The 5308-nt window shown below is 45.1% G+C and overlaps 1 non-coding gene across 1 annotated transcript; it reads right to left on the bottom strand.

Moving 5' to 3' along the window:
• Positions 1–238: 238 nt before the first annotated feature.
• Positions 239–3964, bottom strand: LOC109752500 (uncharacterized). The gene is made up of 9 exons (XR_005757001.3): positions 3786–3964; positions 3558–3667; positions 2180–2282; positions 2003–2062; positions 1617–1679; positions 1271–1471; positions 1092–1188; positions 799–1013; positions 239–656 (listed from the first exon to the last, which is right to left on the bottom strand). It is a non-coding gene; the product is annotated as an uncharacterized protein (transcript).
• Positions 3965–5308: the final 1344 nt, after the last annotated feature.

Genomic DNA, 5308 nt, shown 5'->3' with positions numbered 1-5308 from the left:
TAAAGGACAAATTGACACAAGAGGAAAAGATACTGGAGCATCACCCGACTATCCATCGTTTTAAATGAAGCAAAGCAGAGCGATCACTACTCCAATCTCAATCATGTAATCACTTGCGCGGTAAGTCTAGCTGACAGTTACACATCCTCAGCGGTGCAACCTAGAAAGGAGCAATGCTCCAAAAGTAGCCTTGTGTCCCAATCACCCAAGAAATTGATGTGCTTCAAGTTATGACTACTAAAAAAATAACTAGATTTTATTAGATGGACAGTAGTGCCATCTTATTATTGGCTTCCTGAATTCCAGCCTATTCACAGAGAAAACTGGAAACAGTTCTGGTTTGATAGTACAACATTAGCCTTGCGCATGTAGTAGTTTGCAAAGGCTCAAATCTCCGTGGGTTTAGAATGCAATAATAATACACCAAAAAATTGGTCACTAGGCTGAAGTTTGGCTTAGAAAATACACAAGCAAGGCACCTTTGAAAAGGAAGCTAACTATATCCACTGCGCAGGGTAACAAACACTGGCCATCCACATCGGGTTTGCTTCAAAATCAGACCAAGGTTAATCCTGGGGAGCCTCAAACCTTGATGGAGTATCGATCCCCATCATGCAGCAAAGTCCTGATATCAAGATGATAAGCAGCACTACACCCTGCAGATTACAGAAAAATGTGAATGAATTATGCAAGGATACAAACAACTGTGATCTACATACTGCAGTTTATACAGATGAAGAGGACAAACTCCACGGCATAATTTGGAATACACAAAACAGAGTGCGAGTACCAACTTACCACAAAAACTCCTTCCAGGAGAGTTGATTTTAATTGGCACTCTCCATCGCATTTCTCTAGGACAGGTTTAGTTGTATTGGTCTTCTCTGCAAGATACCTGGCTAATGGCAGGTCCGAAGGATTCTCCAGCAAACCATAGGGTTGAGAAGCGTAAAGAACTGTGTATTTTGCCCCAGACTTGTCAAGAACAGAAACCAGATCCAAAAGCAACTGTCCTGAAGTAAGGAAGTGGAACACAGGTTAAAGTTGTACAGTTGAAGGTGATGGAACTAAACCTAGTTACTTTACCCAACCTTCTGTTTTTGCATTATCCTTGAAACCACCGCTGCAGAAGACAATTAGCTCAGTTGGTCCACTTGGGTTGTTTCCCATCCGTGACTTCACCAAGTCCTGGAATGTATGTGCTGTCAATACATAATGAATATACAGATAATATCAAAGTAAGTATTTTTATATGTAAAAGATAACTTACTTGAACAGAATCCATGTTCAGATGTTTCTTCACACTTTCACTGCTTGCAGTACACGTGTCTGTGTACGTGATATGATTTCCTCCAGAACCATCCTCACAATTCTCAGTAAATCCAGATAGCAATGAGTTCTCCAATGCTTCGTCGTCTGACATGGCCACATAAGGGAATGCCATGGAAAACTCGGAGCTTGAGAAGGATAGCTGGTAAAAGGTATATATATTAATGGCGTTTGAAATTATTTTATGCTTGCAATTATATGACAACAGAGAAAAAACATAGAAAACCATATAGATAAGTGAGGGGTGGAGGGGGGGGGGGTCAAAATACAAGAATGACTGTGACTACCTTTAGTATGTCCGCTAAAGCTGGATCGACTTGTTTATCTTTAGAGATGTCTGATGATTGTAGCTGAGGGAACAATATTAGTCACTGGTTAGTGTAACTGAATGAAGCAACAAAAGAGATGGCATCTTTAACGTCAAACATTCTAGGCTGAAGATTTTTTTTTTCCCACACAGACTGAAGCATGGGGAAATTTAGAAAAAATAATGGCCTCTGGGACTTGACCAATAACAGCTAGCTGAGATATCACGACAAGAAGGTATTTGAATAAACAATTATCGATGATTATGAGACCGCTTCCATCAAGTATGGATGTAGTCTAACCGGTGAATACCCAAAAGATGAAAAAACTAATTTATAAACAGTAACAAATTGATGTAGTGAAGTACCTTTGATCCAAGAAAAAGGACTGCAACATCGACATTCTTTTGAGGACCATCCTTTGAACACTGACAACAAAACCAAAACATTGTGTGTCGTTTAAATTTGTGCATACAAAGAACTCACATTTCAATAAAGCTGGGTGTCAACTTAAATTCCAATTGGGATATTGGAGGGGAACTCACCACCAGGTTTGACCAGCCACCTTCCTCAAGAACAGAATCAGCTAAGCTCTTTGGGGAGATTGTCTGATAGTGGACTACTTCTTTAACCTCATTGGGACTGAGTCTGGAGATAATGGTAATGTTATGTAAGCTACTATTACTGGAAGGACGACAAATATATTAAAATTGAACTCATATAATTGTACTTCATTGGTAAGTAACTGAATGCATAAATGTCACAAAATGAAAACTTGGAATTAGTCAACGAGCAACCAAAAAATCCAGGAGTAAAACTGATCAGGAACACCAGAGATGTACGATATGCATCACCTGCACTAAGAACAACAAGGAGCAACATGTGACCTAAGTTACTGGAGATGTATGAGATACATCTCAGGAGAAGGCCAATGTCATGTCTGATGGAAATCAGGGTTTCAAGTTTCTTTGAACTTCGAGGACAGAGACATTCCACAAGAAATCAGAGAAAAATGGAACTACATGTTTCTAGTTCAGGTATAAAAATATGTGCAGACAGTGTGATTGGACAGAAGCCAATGTTCACTATGCAAGTGCAACTTTCCCTAAGAACTGATGCTCAGCATCTGCTCTCTTAATGTGAACAGGGCTAGGGAGTGGCCTGCATACAAGTTGAACAAGGGTCCTGAAGCCACCAATAAACTCTGTTCTGTCGCTCCTTCATCCAGGGTTTATACTCATAGATCACTATTCTTAGTAGTCTACACGAGCAAAATGTGTGGCTATGTAGAGTGGGTTTCATCACCAGATACCATCAATCCTCCAGCCTTCCGCTTCAGAAGTAGGGAAAATTTTCTTCAAACTACCCTACTCTACACTCCGCAAATTGAACATTGTCACAAGGATGAGTGAATTAATGTTTGCACTAAGTAAAGATCTAGAGATTGATTTTTCCACGGGTAGCTGTATGAACATACACAATTATGGTTGGAGAGAAATGCAGATGACATAAATCTACTGTGACAATGTAGATACCAATCTTTTTTTAGAGGATGTGGATATCAATCTTGAGGTAACATCCTGATTGCCTTCCAATGAAACGTGCTATTCCACAGCATACAGATACACCATAGGGTAAAGGTGAGAGGCCTTCAAGTAACATACTTGAGGTGACTTGGCGGAATCAACTTGTAGGCTTATACTGATTTCATGTCAGAATAGTTGTATGAAGCAAACATGGTACCACTTTCATGAAAAAAGAGCTGCATGAATCATGTCATTACGCCCCAACAGTTGTTAATCCACCAACTTGCAATAGTTTCAGATCGAAGCAGAATTCCAGGGTAAAATTCCTCCAGCTTTACAAGAACGTATCACATCTAACACGGCAGAGATGCGAATCATAGTGCGCTCAGCTACTTACCCGTAGTTCTTGGGCGCCCAGAGGAAGGCCGGCGCCGTCACCGGGGCAGCCACCGCCACCTGAGCAGCAGCGACCAGCATCACCGCCAACGCCATCCAGACCGCCGCCATCTGATCGAATCGAATCGTATCCGATCGACCCCCCGATAAAAAGTCAGACAAAATTGTGGGAAATTGCTGCAGAAATCGATCTGGAGTATCTGGCACGGAGATCGTGAATGGATCTTACCTCAGGGGGGAGAGGGCAGCTCGGATTGGGGATTTGGGGTTTGCGCTGGTTTGGCTCGCCCGCTTCGGATACCGATTTCTGCTGGTCGCCGCGGCCGTGATCTGTATTGCGAATCGTGGCAGAGGCAGAGAACGGGGGGCAGGTCGTGGCGTGAGTTGCTACCACGCTTGTTTTAGAGGCTGACGAGTGGGCCCGAGCATTAGAGGCAGTGTCTCGGACGTGTCCGGCCTTGTTGGGCGTGTTTGGTTGTCCACATTAGGCCGAGCCTGGCCCGCGCGGGAAGAAAATGGCCCGTTTGGTTGACTGCTTTCACTGTGCGGCCCGCATCGCACGGAACTTAAAGCAGGTCCAGGCCAGGCCCAGGGGAAACGCTCGAATCGGCAGTAGCTCGCGAGCCTGGCTCGTGCGAGGCAGGGGAGGGCGACACGCTTCTCCCCTCGTGCGAGCAGGGGAGATGGCGCGAGCTTGCCCGCGTCGCCGAAAAATCGGCGGGAGGATTTCGGCTCACCTCCCGCCGAGTCCACCCCTATTTAGCCCCTCCCTCACCGCCCCAACTCCCGTCACCATTCTCCCTCCGTTCGAGCTTTCCCGCCGACGCGCATCGGCACCGACGAGCAGGTAAGCGGCGCATCTTCATCGGCCGACGGTCCACGGCGTCGGCGCTCCTTCACTGGCCGGCGTTGATCTTCCACGACCGTCCCCCCTCGTCCTCAAGCTGCAGCCATGGCCTCTGTGAGTTCAATCCCCTTTCTCTCTGTTCCTTCTAGCTAGATCTGAGCTGCAGCTAGGGTTTGATCTAGATGCATGGTTGATTAGTGGTCTGATCTGTGAGCTGCTATGGTTGATTGCTATGTTGCGGTTGCAATTTGTGGTAGGGCTAGATGTTCAAGCATGTGGTAGGCTAGATTAGTAGTAGAGTTTGAAGTTGAACCTTGTGCTTGTGTTGAATCATGCTTAGATATGTGATTTGTAGCTATTGGTTGTCCATTTGTAGCATGTTGTTTGTTGTAGTTGTATATTCCTGCTCATAGATTGTCCGGTCTGCTTGGTATGATAGCGATGAAGCATGTGCATACTATGATAGTGATGAACCATGTACATGTATGCTTCTGCTATCATGGATTGTCCGGTATGTTGTGTGCTATGCTTACTGTCAATGTGTGCTACGATTGTAGGACATGACCACGCAGACGCAAGATCTTAGTCAGGCCCTTGCCGTGTCCGACAGCCAGTTTGCCCCATCGTTTGTCGAGGACTCGCAGCCTATGTCCCAGATGGCACCTGATTCAGAGGTGTTCGCCTCTGACTCCTTCTATGTGCCAGTAGTGCTCGTTGAGCCAACTACTGTTGCCGCTGCACTCAAGCTAGCAGCAGCAAAGACAAAGAAGGATGGTAGGTCGAACAACATGAAGTGGCAGCCGTTCATGTCCACGTTCGTGCTGAACAAGATGTGTGAGCTCATCTCTAGTGGAGTTAGGACTGACAAGGGCTTCAAGGTGGTGCACTTGAACACCGTTGCGAAG

The sequence above is a fragment of the Aegilops tauschii genome, chromosome 5 (genome assembly GCF_002575655.3).
Source record: "Aegilops tauschii subsp. strangulata cultivar AL8/78 chromosome 5, Aet v6.0, whole genome shotgun sequence".
Taxonomy (NCBI): Eukaryota; Viridiplantae; Streptophyta; class Magnoliopsida; order Poales; family Poaceae; genus Aegilops; species Aegilops tauschii.
The sequence above is the reverse complement of the archived record's forward strand: the minus strand, read 5'-3'. Positions and strand labels throughout refer to the sequence as shown.